Raw genomic sequence first — 20,078 nt, 5'->3', positions numbered from 1 at the left:
TTTTTAGTAGGAGGGGACATATACCAGTTAACCTATGAGGATATCAAGACTATTTAGAAACCATTCTATGGTAGCTAGGAAAAAGGGTAGGGGTAGTCAACCTATGGTTAGTCCATCCTCTTCCAATGCATCCATCAAGGGTGAAATTGGAAACATGCTGGAGGATTTCAAGAGTGAGATGTTGCAAACCCTTTCCCTACGGATGGACATTATTGACAATAAGAGAAAATAGGAGGAAGCAGAGAGAGCATTAGCCAGTTTTTTCCCTAGATGCACCAGGAGGCACCTAGGAATGAATGTCCATTAAATTCAATTGAAATCTGCTTTGTGTGTGAAGAAAACCACTCCACAGACAAGTGCCCTTCTCTACCTAGACTAAAATTTGTATATCAAGGAGCTGAAGGGGTAACTAAACAACTCTGCTACATAAACCAAAGGAGACCCCATAGGCCTAGGCCTTACCAGCAAGGCATGCAAGGGTCATCCCATGCATATTACAACCCCAACTAGACCACATACATTCCCTATTGGGGACCCCCTTCTCATCCTTCCTTGCCTACACCTCCTCCTTTGTCCTTTGCACATCAGTATCATTACCAACCAACCAGCCAATCATTTCAACCATATTCTCCACCACAACCTCAGTGGAATGCACTGCCCCAGGGGTGGAGGTCCCCATACAACAATTCCCCAGCTTTATTGCATTCACCACCTTATCAACCACAAAATTTACACTCTACTCCACCTAAAAAGACCCAGATGCCTACCCAGCCAAATCCGAATCCAAACAATAGATAGGCACAACCAATATACAGTGGAGAGACATCCTATCTAGCTTATGTTGAAATTCTGGAAATCAACTTGATATCTGGGAGAGTAGTCCCGGAAAAACAACCTCTACCTCCACCTACAAAGGTTGAGGAAGAAAGAGAGGAAAGCATGCCTAGAGAAAATCCACCACCCTTTCCTGAGAGATTAACCCAACCACTCCAGCCTACCCCAGAAGAGACCGAACTTCTGGGAGAATTGAAAAATCTATGTGTCAAAATTCCACTTCTCCAAGCTATAAAAGATGTGCCTATTTACAACAAGTTGATCAAGGAGAAGTGCTTCAAGCATCCAGGTAGGTGAAGAAGACATGCCCCTACCATTAATGTGATTGGACATTTTTCTGACTTATTGCTGAGGCAGGTAATCTATCCAAAGTATTTGGACCCTAGAAGCCCTGTCGTAGATGTGCACATCAATGGCACCATTTTCCCACACACTTTGATTAATTTTGGGGCTGCCATTAATGTGATGACCAAGGACACCATGCTCAAGTTCAACCTCCAGGGTTCATTGAGAAAGACTACAATAGTCCTACAACTTGCTGACTACTCCACAGTGACCCCTGAGGGGATTGTGGAGGATGTGATGTTCTCCATTGACTCTTGGGAATACCCTGAAATTTCCTAGTTCTCCAGCCTAAGGCCAAGCTTATTGGTTACCCTCTCATCCTTGGGAGGCCCTAGCTAGCCACTTTCGATGCTTACATTAGCTACAGGGCCGAAGATATGACTATCAAGAATGGGCATATGTCCAAGAAGTTAGTCCTATATCCTCCTGCTCAGCCATCTCTTGAACATGGCTTACCTTTATGGATAAAAGAGGAGGAGGAAGATGAATTTTTTTCTGCCTACCTCTATACCTTAGAAACAACCATGGGAGGGGGACAACCGGATGAAGATGATTTGATTGAGCACATACTCCAAAGTCCAACTCCCAATACATTGTCCTTAGAATAAGTATTAAAGGAAACCCAGAACAACCATCAGATTGATCTATGATTAGCCGATTCCAACCCTATCCATGTCAAAACCATAGAATTTGGCCTTGAGAGAACTTTGAAAATCAACCCATCTCTTTTTGTTCACCAAGAAGAAAAGTTGTGCAACATGCTAAAGGAACACTTGGATGCCTTTGCTTGGAGTTACAAAGAAATGAAGGGAGTGCACCCCTCGGTGTGTAATCACCAGATTTATATCAAACAAGGTTGTAAACCAGTCCAACAACCCCAAAGGAGGATGAATCTAGCTCTCAAAGATATAGTCAAAGAAGAACTACAAAAGACGCTAGATGCAGGATTCTTTTACCCTATCTCCGATATTGGGTGGGTCTCTCCTTTGGTGTTGGTTCAAAAGAAAAATGGTAAGTGGAGGATTTGTGTCAATCACGAGAGCTAAACAAAGCCACAAAGAAGAACCATTTCCCTCCACCTTTCATCGACCATGTGCTAGATGTCCTGGCAGGGAAATGTTTTTTCTCTTTCGTAGATGGATTCAGCGGGTACAATCAAATCTAGATCAGCCTGGAAGACGACGATAAAACCACCTTCACTTGTCTTTGGGGTAATTTTTCCTATAGGGTCCTTCCTTTTGGCCTATGCAATGCTCCTTCCACTTTCCAGAGAGTAGTCCTGAGTACCTTTGCTGAGTTAGTCCATGATGCAATAGAGATTTATATGGATGATTTTACACCTTATGGATGTGATTTCTAGGAGGCTTTTTCCAACTTAGGTAAGGTGTTGAACAAATGCATTGAAATGAACCTATCTCTTAGTCCGAAAAAATGTGGTTTCTTGATGGTTGTAGGGACTTTGCTAGGTCATTCAATATCCCAGCAAGGATTGTAGGTGGACCCAAACAAAATAGCTATCATCCAAAGGGTCCCACCTCGACAAAAGAAGAGAGATGTCAAAAGTTTCCTAGGGTTAGTTGGATACTATCAAAGGTTTATAGAAGACTTCAACAAGTTATCTTCTCCTTTATTTGGGTTGTTGGCCAAAGAATTTGAGTTTTTATGGCCAAAAAGTCGTCAAGAGGCTATGGACACCCTGAAGGACAAGTTAACCACTGCATTGATTCTCCAAGGCCCAAATTGGGCCCTTCCTTTTTGTTATGCTCTTAACCTGCAAAATGATACCCAAATACAGAATATGCGAAGAAAAGATACCCAGAACACAGAATAGCAATGATCTTATTATTCAGAGAGTAATGTTCACTTGCATCTTCGAGGGGGCAACCTCCAATAGAGCAAAGCTCGAATACAAAATAAGACACAATGCTCCTCGCAAGGAGTCTCTATCCTTTATATATGACTCAAACATGCAATACCACGGGCCAATACCGTGGGTTTTATTAATACCATCTATCTAAAACTACGGCCCATTTGCAACTAACTGTGTTCCCGTCATTAATTGCGGGTTAACCACTTACAAATATTAATATGGGCTTTATTGACTCTTGACTATGACGTGATCCCATGACATAAATAAGGGGGTTAGGGTGGGACCCTAACATGCCCTCCCCCTTAAGACTACCCTTGTCCTCAAGGCTGAAGCTCCGGAAACTGCTGAAGAATAGTGGCTGGTTCCCAAGTTGCATCTTCCGGAGAGGTGTCTTTCCATTTGACGAGGACTTCCTTAATCATGCGGCCGCGCAGGTGCTTGTCTCGTGTGTCTAGAACCTATTCGGGTTGAAGCCAGATTGACCCTTCTTCATCCAATTCAGGTAGACTGGTTTGAACTCGGCAATTGTTCCCAATCAATTTCTTGAGGCACGATACATGGAAAACTGGATGGATTTTTGCTGTAGGTGGCAAAGCCAACTTGTAAGCCACTTCTCCAATGCGCTGAAGTACTTGGTATGGTGCGTAGAATTTTGGAGAGAGCTTTTGACAACCCTTGTCTTTGAGTGATGTTTGCTTATATGGTTGCATCCTCAAAAAGACCTGATCCCCTTCTTGAATCCAGTCTGGAATGGGGAGGGAAATTGCGAGCAGAGTACTTTCCTCCTCAAATTGGCGAGATAATGCATCTGCTACACTATTGTCTTTCCCTTTCTTGTAAATGATCTCATAATCATATCCCAGCATTTTGGCTAACCACTTATTTTGTTGTGGGGAGGATAGGCGTTGCTCCAAAAAATATTTAAGACTGTGATGATCTGTGCGGATTTGGAAACGTCGCCCCAATAAGTAAGGTCGCCAGGTCTCGACTGCATCTAAGATGGCCATCATTTCCTTCTCGTAGGTAGATTGGCCCAGATTCCTCCCACTAAGTTGTTGGCTTGTGAAGGCCAATGGTCGCCCTTCCTGCATTAAGACCGCCCCAATACCTGTACCCGAAGCATCACATTCAATGACAAAGGATTTGGTGAAGTCAAGTAGTGCTAAGACTGGAGTGGAACACATGGCTTTTTTGAGAGCGGTAAATGCCTGTTGTGCTTCCTCGTTCCAGAAGAAGGAATTTTTCTTTAGGATTTGAGTGAGGGGTTTCGCTATGCGGCCATAGTTGCGGACAAATTTACGATAATAACCTGTGAGACGCAAAAATCCTCTCAAGCTCTTCAAGGTCTTAGGTTGAGGCCGTTCTTGCATTTCCTGGATCTTTTTGGGGTCCACCTTGACACCTTCACGCCCCACAATGTGGCCCAAATACTCAACTTCTTCCATGCCAAACGAACACTTGGACATCTTGACAAATAATTTATGCTTGCGGAGTAGTTGCAAGAGTAGATCTACATGCTGAAGATGTGCAGCCCAAGTGCCACTATAGATGAGGATGTCATCGAAGAAGACAAGGACAAATTTTCTGAGATATGGTTTGAGAATGTGATTCATAAGGCTCTGAAAAGTAGAGGGGGCATTACAAAGGCCAAATGGCATGACCAGGAACTCATAATGGCCTTCATGAGTTCTGAAAGACGTCTTGGGAATGTCGACTTCCTTCATGCGAATTTGGTGGTAGCCTGAGCGAAGGTCCAACTTAGTGAAGAATTGAGCCCCATTGAGTTCGTCCAGAAAATCGTCAACCACCGGGATGGGAAATTTATCTTTGACTATCAACTTATTGAGTGCCCTGAAGTCGGGACACATTTTCCACTCCCCATATTTCTTGAGCACCATGACCACTGGGGATGAATAAGGACTAATGCTGGGACGAATGACACCTGCTCCCAACAGTTCCTTGATGATTTTTTCTATTTCATTCTTTTGGGTGAACTGATATCTGTATGGCCACACATTTGGGGGTTGGGCCCCTGGAACCAAGGTGATGCTATGATCATGTTCCCCTTGCGAGGGTGGAAGCTCATTAGGCTTGTCAAAGACCGTCCGATGGTTATGTAAAATCTGTTGCATCTCATGATGAATTGGCAGAGACATGGTTTCGACTACCTGGATGGCATTAAATTGAGCTACTACTCCATGATGGCCCTTTTTTAAAAAAATTTCCATCCTATGCGAGCTGATGATAGAGGGGGCTCCCGCCTGGAGTCCACGGAGGGTATGTGTGGAGTTGTTCTGCTTAAAACTCATATATAACTCCTGGAAATCCATTGTGATTGGCCCAAGAGTGCGGAGCCATTCAGCGCCGAGGACAATGTCGCAACCCCCCATGTGTATGGAAAACATGTGGGTTTTCAACTGATAATCCCCCGTTTGAAGTTTGACATTTTCACAGCGGCCTTCATATTTCATTGTGCCCCCATCCGCAATTTGGACGTGGAAGTTAGAAACTGCTCGTACAAAACAATGCGTTGCTTCTGCGATTTTTTGATGGATGAAATTATGGGTACTTCCACTATCAATCAAGACTACTACTGGGCGATGTTTAAGAAAACCCCGGATTTTGAGAGTTTGAGGGGAAGAAATCCCTACCAACGCATGCAGCGAAATAACTGGTTTGTCAGAGACATTCTCCTTTGGGTTGTCTTTTTCTAGCGCCTCATGTTCCTCAAGTGGTGGATCTTCCTCTGTTGAGCTGTAGTCAGTGGCATCTACTTGAAAAAATTTGGGCTCCTTACATTTATGACCTGGGGAGTATTTCTCATCACAGTAGTAACATAGTCCTTGCTTCCTTCTTTCGGCCATTTCCGCAGGTGACACCTTTTGGACCTTAAGTGTTTGAGTCGTGTTGTGAGCCTGTGGGGGACGACCTTTAGCGGGGAAATTTGGGCGACTGTATTGGGCTGCTAATGCACGTTCCACCTTACGCGCTACCTGGCAAGCCTCCGTCCACGTGGGAGGGTAGTGAAGTAGAACTTGAGCTTTGATGGCTTCTTTAAGAACGCTGATAAAACATTCCGTGTAGAACTCATCTGTGAGACCCCTAGTGAGGAAGGCTAAGGCTTCAAAAGCGGTAATATATTCATCCACTGTACCAGTCTCTCGGAGCTTAGTGAGACGACCCAAAAAAGAGTCTTCCTGTTCAAAGCGATCTCGAAGAGCTTTGGTAAATTGGGTCCAAGTCCTAAAAGGTCCATTGCAACGTTGATGCCATTCCCACCATTGCCATCGTTCATTGTCCAAGTACATGCTCCCCAACATAAGCTTATTCGCATCATCTGGGATATGATTCAATTTGAAATACTGCTCCATTTGTGCTAGCCATTCGAACGGGTGAGAACCGTCAAATTTATGCACATCCAACTTGGGAGGTCGTTGACTGGGTGGTGGATGGGTGTGCCAGACGTGAGGAGAGTGGCTAGACTCACCCTCATTGTATTCATGGCCATTATACGCCTCCTCATGGGCTTGCTCCTTGCCCTTCGGGAGGAATTGTTGTATCTGGAGACTCAATCCGCGAATCTCAGTTTGGATGGAGTTCACAGTGTCTTCAAGTTTGTCCATCCTTTCATTGGCCATTGCTTGAGCTCTAGTTTCTACCATACACCAACCTGATGAAAAATTGCGACCACCTAAAAATTTTTACTAATAAATTGAATGGTACCACCTTGCTCAGCTCATCGTCCTCATTCTGATGGGCTAGATCACCAATAAGCGCCCCGGAAGATCTCAGATTCTTTTTTTTTTTGAAAACTCCTAACGGAGTTTTACTCCTTCTTTATCAATACTGCAGTCGCCAAATCCTCAAAATGTCAATGCTGCCAAAAGTCCTGCGAAAAGTATACCTCGGTATAGGAACCCTTCACAACAACTCCGATCTGGTGGGTCTGAGAGATCTGAATGGCGGAACAACTGCTGCGGCGGATCTGATCTGCGGGACTGATGTCTGCTGCTGCTGCACCTCTTTGCACACGCAGATCGGGTATAGATGATGTGTGATCCCCTGATAGAAAAGGAAACTATGGTCGTGAGGAGTGTCAGGTGCTACAGATTGCAATATACATAAGGGTCTGGCAGTAGTACTCGGCCCAATGTTTCAGGGCTCTAACTAAGGAGGATCAACCGTACCCTTAGCCGTACAACCCGACTTCCCTATCGTACGGGCGATTAATCTCTCCGAGTGCTGTTCTCGGTGTACTGTAGCCACAAGACGGCCGACAGTTTATCTATGGCGAGGTTTCAAGGGAGCCTAGGGGGCTTCCGATATACCCAGAGGGTACGTGGAAGACAGTCTGTGCGCGGTTCTATCTAATGTGCTACTACTTGAAGGGGTACCCACAGGGGTTACAAGGGAGTCCAACAGACGTGACCACCTCTTGTATTTCCTGCGTGCATGCCTCCCCAAATCCGCAGGTTTATGCGCTCAACGACAGATCCCGTGGTTTAAAGACGCCGGAACACGTCTCTAGCCGAAATTTTTTTTGCTAAGAATTGGAGATCCCACCGGCCCTGGAAAGTGCTATGATACCACTTGTTATGCTCTTAAACTTGCAAAATGATACCCAAATACAGAATATGCGAAGAAAAGATACCCAGAACACAGAATAGCAATGATTTTATTATTCAGAGAGTAATGTTCACTTGCCTCTTCGAGGGGGCAACCTCCAATAGAGCAGAGCTTGAATACAAAATAAGACACAATGCTCCTCGCAGGGAGTCTCTATCCTTTATATATGACTCATACATGCAATACCACGGGCCAATACCGTGGGTTTTATTAATACCATCTATCTAATACTACGGCCCATTTGCAACTAACTGTGGTCCTATCATTAATTGCGGGTTAACCACTTACAAATATTAATATGGGCTTTATTGACTCTTGACTATGATGTGATCCCATGACATAAATAAGGGGGTTAGGGTGGGACCCTAACACTTTTCATATACATGTTGATGCCTCACACAAAGCCATAGGAGCAGCTCTAGGCTAGATAGATGAAAAATTGCCTGATGCCATTTACTTTATCAATAAGAATCTGTCAAAGGCCAAACTGAGATACACAGTGACTGAAAAGGAGCTCTTGGTTGTTGTACATTCATTAAACAAATTTATGAATTACATTACAGATTATCAAAGATTTTTTCATACTGACCATGGTGCAATCAATTATTTAATGAATAAACCTTATGTGAATGCCCAGATTATTAGATGGTTAATTTTATTACAGCAGTTTGATCTAACCATTGTTGATAAGCCTGGCAAGGAAAATGTTGTCACAGATTTTATGTCCAGATTAGCTTTGCCTGCAGGTGAGGAAGGAATGGTTGATGATCAGTTACCGAATGAACACTTATTAACCATTCAGTTCTCTCTCCATGGTTTGTTGAAGTAGAAAACTATTTGGTATCTACACAGTTCCCACCAAATTTGTCCCCCAAAGAGAAAACCAAGATTGTGAGGAAGAGCACCCCATTCACTTGGATTGGGGGCAACCTCTTCAAACTAGGCCCAGATCAAATTATAAGAAGATGTGTCAAGGAGGAGGAATTCTTTGACATCCTTCTAACCTGTCATGATGGACCTTGTGGAGTTGACTTTGCAGCAAGGAGGAGAGCATTCAAGGTTTTACAAGTTGGTTATTATTGGCCCACTCTTCATTAGGATGTGAAAAGATATACTAGTCAGTGTGATCGGTGCCAAAGGATGGGAAAGCCTACTCCAAGGCATGAAATTCTTCTGCAACCTCAAGTGACTTTCGAGCCATTTGACAAGTTGGTCATGGATTTCATTGGGCCTATTGACCATCCTTCCAAGAAAAAGCAGTACATCATTGTGTACTGGCTATCAGACCAAGTGGGCTAAAACCAAGGCAATCAAGGTAGCAACAAAGGAGAAGGTGGCTGAGTTCTTAAGGGAAAATGTCTTTTACAAGTTTGGGTACCTTAGAGAACTATCACTGATCAAGGCAACCAATTTACATCCAACATGATTGAAGACTTGTTAAGCTAGCATAAGATCAAGCATAGGACCTCCACTCCCTATCACCCACAAGCTAACGGGAAAGTGGAGGTGACCAGTAGAGCATTGGAGGACATCCTGACCAAAGTGGTTAGCAACAGTAGAAAATATTGGGCAGATAGACTAGTTGAGGCCACCTGGGCCTACAATACCACCTAGAAGACCACCACTGGATTCACACCCTATGAGTTGTTCTATGGGAAAAGAGCCCTGCTGTCCATTGAATTTGAGTAAAATACATTGAGGATGGCAGCCCAACTAGATCTAGATCTCCACAATGCACAAAAAGAGAGATTTCTCTAGTTGAATGGGTTAGATGAGTTTAGAATGCAGGCCATCCTACACACAGAGGTAACTCAAATTCAGAGGAAGATCTGGCATGAAAAGAATGTAGGACAATAAATTTCAAGAAGGTGATTAGGCTTTGCTATATGATTCCAGATATAAAGACTTTAAAGACAAGTTAAGGACTAGATGGTTAGGGCCTTATGTCATAGAGAAATGTCATGATAATGGTTCAGTGCAAATCTGAACCATAGATGCAAAGGCCATTCCTTTACTTGTTAATGGGCACAGATTGAAAGTTTACAAAAGGCCATTGTCAAAGAAAGATTTCATTCTTGGTATCAACAAAACAATGATGGTGGTGGAGCAAGTCCCAGCTCCTACATCATCAAGTACCTAAGAAAAAGAAAATGAGACTCAAGTGAAAAGCTTCATGAGGCGCTTGAGTCCCACTGTTGGGTTGAAAACATCTTGAGGCGGCCTAATGGTGTCAAACAAGAAAAAGAGATAAATAAAAAGATCTTCGAGTGAAAAAATCTCTTGAGGTGCCCAGGGAAACTAGCTAGGATGAAAACCTCTTGGAGGCAGACTAGTTGTTTTTCAAAAAAAAATATAAATAAAAACAAGAAAAGAAAAATTATAAAAATATTGTTTGCAGGTCAGCAGGATGACGATCAGAGCAACAATGGAGAATCAAAAGGGACCTATTCAGCTCATTTTTTTTATTTCTCCATTCGTTATCCTTCATCATTCCACCATTCCTTTAATTTTTTTCACTCATTTACCTCCGTTTGCAAGGGTTTTGTGTTTCTACAGGATTCCCTGAAAACCTACAGGATCACCCTGAAAACCTACAGGATGATCCTGTAGGAATTACAATGGCTTGGGAATCCTAAAGGAAGTGACCCTAGAGCAAGGAAATGGCCTACCCATGTCAAAGAAATAAAGTCCTACATCACCATATAATTACCATACCTCTCCCCACCATGATTGCCCCCTACATTCATCAAAAAAATCAGTTTCCAAAAAATTACATTTTTCAAAAAGAAAAACACAGAGAAAAAAGATGAAGATAGAGAGAAAGGGGACAACACTTGAAGGTTATTTTTCATCATTCACAAACCCCTATACCTCCTCTCTGTCCATGGTAATCATCCTCAAATCCCAGCAGTATAATATGATTAAAATTTTTGAGGGAGAAGCAGCTACAGGACATCCTATAGGAAATCCTATAGTAGCCTATCCCACAGAACCAAAATCATAGGTTGCAGCAAGTTTCAAGCATGGAGATCCAAAGGTAGGAGAAGCTCCTCCAAAGCCTAGTAGCAGCAACAACATCATCATCATCAACACTAGGTACCTGCACATCAAGGAAAATCATCAAAGGACAATATCAAAAAAAAATGGAGGAGAAATCACATGCAGCCAACACACAACAAAAACCTCATTTCTTCAACAAAGTGTAGCAAGGTATTGTTACCACAAGTAAGTATCTCGCTTCCACTCTCTCATTTTCATAATGTGATAAAAAGATGTAAATATTGTGAATGAGTTGGGTTATAGCAGAAAGGTGGTCAGTTAACTTGGACACCTTCGTTCAATTAGTGAGGACAAAACAGTTAGTCCTCAAACATGTGGCAACAGTCAAGTCGAAGAAAAGGAGGATGAGGTCAAAAGCAGTTAAGCTATGGATGCCCAAAGTGGGATTTGATTATGAGGTGAGGAGAATGATGATGTGGTAATGGGACCAATAGTCCAAAAATAAATATTCATACCTTGGCTACCAGCAGACCACCTCACTCAAATCAACCATAAGAGGAAATAAACATTGATCCCCATGCATAGATGCATTCACATTCTCGATGCTCACACTAGAAAAGTCAATCTCTGCCCTCAAGCAATCTACAGGAGAGGTAAATTTCATTTTTTTCCTATGCAGGACCACCTACAGGATCCTACAGAAGATCCTACAGGATCCCACAGGATATAGCCAGGCAGTCTACAGGATTGGCAGTGAGAAATTTCAGAGGGAGAAAAATAGGGGTTGGCTACATCAAGCATCATAAGGAGGTAGGATCTACATTTCCTCCTATTTTTTCAAGTGAAAGGAACAAAAAAATCCTCTGGTTTGTTGAAATTGATTGCAATAAAAAGGAATTGTATCCACAGAAATTTTAGCTCAATTTCCTCCTTCATTATAATTTTTCATTAGAAATATATACTCCTCCATCCATCGGAAAAAATGACACGACGGTTTAGTAAAAGGGAGCCCATCAACAATGTGAGGATTCACCAACACCCTCCTATGCTAGAAATATTCATAAGGCATAATTGGATGGGTTTCTTTGAGAAATTGAGAGGGTATGATGATGAAGTAGCGAGAGATTTTGATATCTCCCTCATTCCACTAACTAGGACCCATGCCACTGTTGTGGTGAGAGGCCTATCCATAGAGCTCACTTCTGAACTCATAAGCAGAATTACCACACTCCCCTTAGGGGTGCCTTGGAGAAAGGAAGACAAGGGAAATAACCAAACTGCAGAGAAGAAATTCTTTTTAGAGGGAGAGGAGGCCATGGAAGACAAAAATGGAGTAAGAAGAGCAAGCTTGCCATACCCTTGGAATGAAATAAGCTACCACCTTATAAAATATATATCATGTGAAGGTAGGTATAGTGTGGTATATGGATACCATTTTAGGCTTCTTGAAGAATTGAGGTTTGGAGCAGATACACCTCCTCACCATAGACTCAGCATACCCTACTTCCTTCTTCAATCACTGATAGATATCGGCATGAAGGTGTAGGAAGGAAACTACCAACAGCTATCCCATCATGGGTTAATTAGACTCATCATAGAAGATGCCCTCCAAAACCTTAGAGTTCCTATAACATGGGAAATTTTCAGAGACATGCAGACAAAAGAGGATATAAAATCCCTCGAATATGACAAGAGCCCTACTACCAGTCAGAGGGATGAAGAAGAAACTGAAACAGATGAAGGAGAAGTAGAGAGGGATGAATAGGAAATATATGTGGAATAAGAGGAAGAGAAAGACAAGGAAAGTGGTGAAGAAATAGAAGAAGATGCCAAGGAGGAAAATGATGAACAAGGTGACGAACTAGAGGGAGAAGAAGAAGAGAAAGACAAAGATGAAAAGGGAATTGGAAAAGCGGAGGCAAAAGACAAGGAGGAGTCACCCAAGGTATCTCCATAACCCACTCAGAAAGAGTCATCAAATGACCTCACTTCCCTTAGCACCCCTATCAAACAAAAAGACAAAAGATAGAGACAAACTCCTTTGTATTTTAGAACAAGAATAAAGTACAAGAATAAAGTAGGGAAAACATCAAACTCCCACCAAGGTTCCCATTGTTATTGAAGACTCGCCTAAACAGGAGGAGAAGATGTCTCCTCTTATAAAAAATCAAGGAGAAGGATCCTTGGGACAAACCTCCCCTAAGTCTCCTATCACTTATGTGAGAAGGCCTGTGACTAGATCTGCCTCATCCAAGGGAAAAGACATCCTATAGGATACATAGAAGGACCTACAGGAAGCAGAGGAAATCCTACAGGAAAATATTCTAAACCTACAGGAAACTCAAAAATTGTATATGGAAGGGAGTATGTAGCAAGAAACAAAGAAGGAGGATCCAAAGTTAAGGGAACCTATTCCTCAACCTAACCTTGACTCCTACTATAGATTTATTGAAGGGGGCAGGGTCATTCCACAAAAATTTTCCATCCCATTATTCTTTGAGCTTTATAAAGAAAGGGTAAGAACACATAGATGGATGCATATTTCCAAGTCCAAGGGAGTGGAGGACATAGGTCACAAGGAGGAAAATCTCAAAGAGATGGGCAGAGAACTAAGTAGCCTGAGGGACAGAGAGGTCGTAATGAAAGCTCAATTGGAGGTGGAAAACGCATGGTTGAAAGGACAACTACAAGAAAGAGAGAATAAATTGGCAACCATGACCAATCTATCCCTAGAGGAAATCCAGTGTAGGATGCCAGCTAAGTCTAATTCATTATACCTTAAGGAATAGTGGTTGCAGTTCCAAATCAAGACCCTAGCATAGAGAGGCACTATGCCATTCCAGGATTATAGACACTTCATTGATCCTTGTGATCAAAGTACACTGGAGGATAGGGCTAAGATGTCTGATTTCTACTTGCATGGCATGGCCTTGATAGATCTGAATGTATGGGACCCTAATGCAAAACTAGGGTATTTACAGTTGATGGCTTTGGAATCATGGATGAACCATGAGGAAGCAATGGTAGCAAAAATGAAGAAGATATTGGCAAGGGAACAAACAGAGACGAGCAATCAAATCCAATGGTTGTCGTCAACACACATAATTTAATCACAAATGATCCTCAACTTGCACCCATGTATCTTGCTACCCAAGAGCAAGCAATTACACATTTTGAGGATATGTTCAGGCTGTTAGGTGATGACAGCATGCAAGCTTGCCAAAGGAGATGGAATAATTTGCCATATAGTTTGGAAATCAGAGAGTACCATTCTCCTCAAAGAATGAGAGAAGCACTGAATAGGACACCCATGTACAAGAAAACCATCCAAAGGCTGAAAGTCAATTGGATTGGCTTGCGACTCAGTCCACCACTGCTCTTGGGGATGTTAGAAAGAAGGAAGGAAGAGGAAGAAAGAAAGAAGTGAGAGGAGATAAAAAGGAAGGTAGGAGGATTCTATGCATAAGAAGAGGAAATGACAACAGAAGCATGGGATGTTATGGAGGCCACTAGGGCTATGAAAGATATGATATTGATTGAGTTGCTCAGAGGATGAGCAACACTTTCAGTGGGGGGGGTGATGATGAGCCTCATCATTAGGTAACTATATGGACCGTAAGTCACCTCCTAGCTTAGTGAAATCAACTCTTCTCACAATTTATTACATGTTTTGATTATATTTTGTTTAACGAGATGAGTCAAAGTGAGATATTATGCCTAGTGGACTAATGTGCATTCAATGTAGGTTTGTGAGAGAAAATCAGGGAATTTTGGCAATATTAAGTGTTGAAACTCGAATGGGACAAGGAAGAGAGATTGTCGGAGGTAAATCCTCCTCATTTACTCCTCCCTCATTCGAATATTCCTCCACCAATCACACTAGCTAGGAGTACAAGTAGCCAAGTCATGACAATCAAAAGGAAGCCGAGCAAGTGACAATCAAAGAATTAATTTATCTCGCATTTGGGAGCCAAGCCTCCCTAGATTTAAGGAAGTCATTGGAGACTTCAGTTGTATAAATAAAGAGGCCTAGAGCCTCATTAGAATTCCAATTTTTGTTGTAAAATCACTAGTTATTTTTGAGCTCCAGACTTGTGGAAGAAATTTCTATGTAATTTTTCTATTTTGATAATGAGAATGAGCTTTTTCTTGATCCAATAATGAGTTAACTCATAGGGATGAATCTCTTGGGTTAGGGCCCAACCCTAGAAGCAAAGGCTCCTCTTATTGTATCTATATGCTTAGATTGATTTCATAGATTCATGATTAAATTATCCTTAGAAGTATTTCATTGCAGGTAGTGTAGATTTGATTAATTTGTTTATTACTTTGCTTCCATTTGTGCTTTACTTCAAAAATAGTTTAGAAGAGATAAAGGACCATCAAAAAGTTGTCAATAGGTGTTTTGGCCTCACTTCCTCCTTCAGGGATCATGATTTGAGGAAAGGACTCCTATTCAGCCCCAAGAAGACAGAATTCTACTTTCTCATAGAATTTAGAGTTTTCTGTACTTAAGCCAGCATCTGATCAATTTGTGAGAGTAGGACCTAGTCACAATTTCTTCCATCTTCAGCCTTATAGTAGATCTCATCAATGATTCCATCTTATGCTGCAATTTTTCCTCATGCCTTAAGTAGACAACTAGCTCATCAAACTCTGTTTTCCTAGCTTATTGAAATTCTCCTTGTTTACATGATTTTTGGGAAAATATCAATGTTTGATGCAGTGCAAGTGTTTCAAAAGTAAATAGAGATCTCATATCCAACAAACTATTTCAAACTTCATCCATCCATCATCATTCCTTGCTTTCACTAAGACCCTCACTAATTTGATCATTTTACGAGGAAACTTCTCCAAGCATGTTGAGAAAATCCAACCGTCTCCCAACCTTGGTTTTGAGTTCTGAGTGATCCTAGGCATTTTATCACCTCATTCCATCCACCTTTATCACCTCATTCCATCACCTTCATCACCCATTATTTTTCTCTCAGCTCTATCGTGTAGAAATATAAGGAATCCTATAGGTTTTTAGGACATCCTATAGGTTTTCCTGTAGTGACCTGTTTTGAAGTTGAATTGAGGGAAAAAAATCTAGGAAGCTAGACAAGGTCACCTAAGGGTATCCCAACCTTCAAACCATCCACCAGTATTCCTAAGGCACCTGCCACATCGCCAAAAGAGATTAGATTTCACACTCTTCCATAAAAAAGATAAAAAGAAAAGAAAATTTATTCTAGTCATTTACATGCACAGTATTAATGTTTGATGTTTTGAACTTACATGCTTAGGAAGGTAGAATTTCATACATGTTAACTTAGCATTCTTGTTGAAGCATATTCTCTTAGCAGTTAGTTAGGAAATGGTGTGTTTTAGCATTGGATGTCAGTCTTTTTCCTTACTGCAATAGACATGCTTTCTCTTAGAGTGGATTTCTATTTCTGTCATCAGTAATCAAGCTTCTTCTGAATCCATAAAAGTCTGGCTTGAAAAACCTTGGTGGTCTCTCACCAGCTGAGCAGTGAAAAAAGGGCAGAACCATCACTTGTACTTGTGTATATAGCACTGTCACCTCCAAGTTTGTACGAACCTTGTGTTGATAAAGTAAAGTTGGTAGCCCCAAGAGTTGCACCATTCTTGCTGCAATACTGGCGCGCATCACAATCAATGATTACCTTAAAGCTTGACTGAGACTAGAATTAGATTCCTTACCTACACACTTGAAATTTGGAAAATTTATTATCAATGGATGTAGAGGCACTTCTAAATCCAAAATGGTATAATTCTAAATATTTTTGTGTTCAACTCAATTTTCAAATATGTTTATTCTAGTTTTGTTGATAACATATGAATCCTCTATAACTACCGTTTGATATTAATTTCTCCAGTGATATGACAACTCAATATTTAAAAGTATTAAAGCTTCTAATGAGCACAGTTCCATATAAATAGTAGATAATTCATATAAATAAATACAAATTGAGGTCGTTTCAGTCATGTATGTTCCTCTCTAAACAAAGGTAAGCACTGAGAATTAGCTAAGAGCCTTATTGCATGACAACTTCGAGTAGTTACTCAATGTTTGTAAAAATTAAATAAGTTGTTTTGAGTTGTTACGCACTGTTCAATTCAACGTAAAATGAAGTCTTCAATTATAGAAAAGCATATATTATTACTTGCAAGAAAATATGGAGAGAATAGAAATAAAGATGACGAAAAATGTTTTCACTTCATAAGCACTTCAATGACTACTATAATTTACTATAACATAAAATGAGAAAAACTAATTTAACTTTGAAAGACAATCCAACAAACCAAAAATTGCAACATTCCACATCGGTAAATCAGGGAAAACTGCAGAGACTACGTAGTGATTAGGCATGACAATGTTGGTATAGAAGGTTTTCCTATGGCTAGAAGCTCACTACAAGTCATTGCACGAGCTCGTGAAATAACAAGGTATGTTGCTGCATAAGCCAAATCCATGTTATTCAGGAAGCTAAAAGTCATTGTAGAAGATTTCAATGAAACTTACCAGACATGTGGCAAACTATTTCACATAGAAATATCTATGATAGGACACAACATAATGTCCATAATGAAAACCATTTAAATTTTCTTCAAACATAGGAAACCTTAAAATCTAACCAACACCAATTGTTGATAGGAAGCAAGAGATGTTTGATAACATTGTACTATTAAAATGACTATAACTCTTCAATTGTAATAAATTGAGTTCAAGGACAATCTTGAACAACTAAAAATGTAGGCATATTGGAGACAGCTTGGTTAACCATCATTGTTAGGTCATAAGCACATAAAATAAACACCATGAAAATAGAGAAAAATCATGTTGTACCAAAAATCCCTCTCAGTGACAACAAAAAAATTGTTCTATTTTTATTGTACATTTGTTATAGTTCAAAAGAGTTTTAGAACTGAATAATGGCCAATCAATCAAGGCCTTAAAAAGAATTAGATTGTGCAAGGCATGTCAGTGATGCAAGTCTACCTTGCAAAACCCAGAATCTCTCCATTCTCAGGCATATACAAAATGCATCTCGAATAATCGCCCAAATAATTCTTCAATGTTCGAGCAATTTCACAAACTATCATTCGCAGAAGCTCCTTTATATTATCATTCAACTAATTCACATATGCGGAAGCTCTACTCCAATTACAAAACTTATGGCTAATAACCATGCTTCACATCAATTCCTGCTATTGAACCCAAACTTCAATACAATCCCAATTTAAAACTTCATGCAGAAACTTATCAAAACATAGGATTTACTCAATCCATAACCAAACCCAAATACCTCTCATCTCAACATTCACATATGGCTGGATTTTAAAATCAAAGTTCAATAAAAAGAATGTGCCCATGCTTTAAAAGCTCAACCTAGCAAATTCATACCACATTCCGCTCGATCATATCCACACATCGACCTTTGGCTTCTCGTCATCTCCATCGGACGCTCTCTGGCTCTGCACCGAAACAGAGTTCTGCAAATTCACCACAGAATCGGAATTGTCTTTGACCCATCGCTCAGTAGTTGAGACCTTCACTGCTCAATGCCTTCGATTTGATAATCAAATTGGGTTTTAAAACAACACTGCCCTTTGTTTATAGACTTGTGCTCTACGCATTGGTTTATTCCAGCGTTTGGGCAATTGCATAGTTTACAGATGAGACACGTACTGGTAAGAATCGATTTACACAGAGGTTACTCCTGCGTACATTCCAGAACTAACGCAACTTTGGAATCAATAACTGTCATTGCCCACTTCAGCTTTCGGCAAATCGTTCCAATTAACAACTACGGTATCGATATTGATAATATCGATTCCTTCACCCATGTGCAGAGTCACATCACAAAGGTTATTAAAACCAAACATATTCATACAAAATCGAATTCAACAATGTGCATATGGCTCAAAAGTCAAATTCTACAAAGATATATATAAAAACAACAATTACAAAGAACCTCTTGTTCATTGCCAAATATTCAAAATCCATGGCCCTTTCAGCTGTTTATAGATTTGCAGGAAAAACCCCTGTCTCCTACCTCTCTCCCTGTTCTATTCTACCTCCTTTTTCCCTGAAAGAAGTTATACATAAGTCATAGCTAACTACTTCTTTCCACACATGAAGAATTAGTTATTCAGTTATAACTCATCTTTATCATCATTTAACTAAACTAGACCACTTTTAACTACCTACCCTTATTGAAATTAACACAAATTTAACAACTATGTCTTCCTCAAGTCTTGCATTTAGCCACAACATGTGACCACCCTGTCACATTGGTGGCCCGGTCTAGATGCTCCTGCATCAGACTCTCACGCTTGAAAACATTCATGATCTCTTGATCATGTGCTTTCAAGGAGAAAAAAAAAAATTCCTCTTGGATCCCAGACTTTGTCCTAGAGTTGTCCATATGCTCTGTTCCTCTGTTTAGGCTGCATGTCAGCTGCTTCCTACTTCATCTTTCGTCTCTGGTCACAATAGTTTGGAGCTGCAAAAACCGTAATAAGTTTGCCATCGTGTTCACTTTCATAATCTTCCTCTTTAACTTCATGAGACCTGACCACCAGCTCAAGATTGTTTTCTTGGAAAGACCTTTTGGTCACATCTTCTCCAAAAGACAAGCCAACATCTTGTTTGTTGGGTCCACGCCCTTTATGGAGCTGTGGATCACTCCAAAGTATTTCACACATCAGACCCTCTTCAGGTGGCTCTCGGAACCGAACAATGTCTTTGATAACATCCAGGTTTATACCATCAACACTAAAAAAACTATCACGGACAACAAAAATCTTGTCATTGAGGACATGAGCCAAAGGCAAGTAGCATAACACTTCAGCGAAAAGCTCAACCATGTTTTCACTGTACTTGGACTTGACTTCGCCCTCAAAACTATAAATCTGGTTCATACCCCTGCTTTCATGATTTCCTCTTGCAAGATAGAGTTCAGTTGGACACATACACTTGAATACGAATAGCACAAGTATAACTTCAACATGGATGTCATCACAAACAGTGAATTGCTTTCCAATCAGAATATCGATGTCAACCACAAATGGCATCGCCTCCAGCAAATCCTTCACTTGCAGCAATATTTGAAATGCACACCTTCTGCGTATACTTTCCTGATTCTTGAAGTCATCCATCACTTCCTTTATAAATTCCAATGTTACATTTTCTCCTTCTATTCTATGTTGTCGCTCTACCTTTATTGAATGAAAATCAATGGGATCAACAACAGAATGATTCACAAGATCATTCACTGAGATGGCCTCAATAAATCTAATTTTTTTTACTGTTGTTTTGGTCTCTTCAAGCTTTTTGGTGGCATCAGGATCCTTTGGACAAATTCTCTTACCCTGCTGAAAATCTTTTAGT

The 20,078-nt window shown here is 40.7% G+C and overlaps 1 pseudogene; it reads right to left on the bottom strand.

Moving 5' to 3' along the window:
- Nucleotides 1-19,153: 19,153 nt before the first annotated feature.
- On the bottom strand, nt 19,154-19,846 carry LOC149197925 (serine/threonine-protein phosphatase 5 pseudogene; annotated as a pseudogene).
- Nucleotides 19,847-20,078: the final 232 nt, after the last annotated feature.

Source organism: Pinus tabuliformis, chromosome 2_2 (genome assembly GCF_031772625.1).
Source record: "Pinus tabuliformis cultivar Carrire ecotype Pingquan chromosome 2_2, CPIR1, whole genome shotgun sequence".
In the NCBI taxonomy this organism is placed as follows: Eukaryota; Viridiplantae; Streptophyta; class Pinopsida; order Pinales; family Pinaceae; genus Pinus; species Pinus tabuliformis.
Note: the sequence above shows the minus strand (reverse complement) of the source record. Positions and strands in the feature narration are given on the sequence as shown.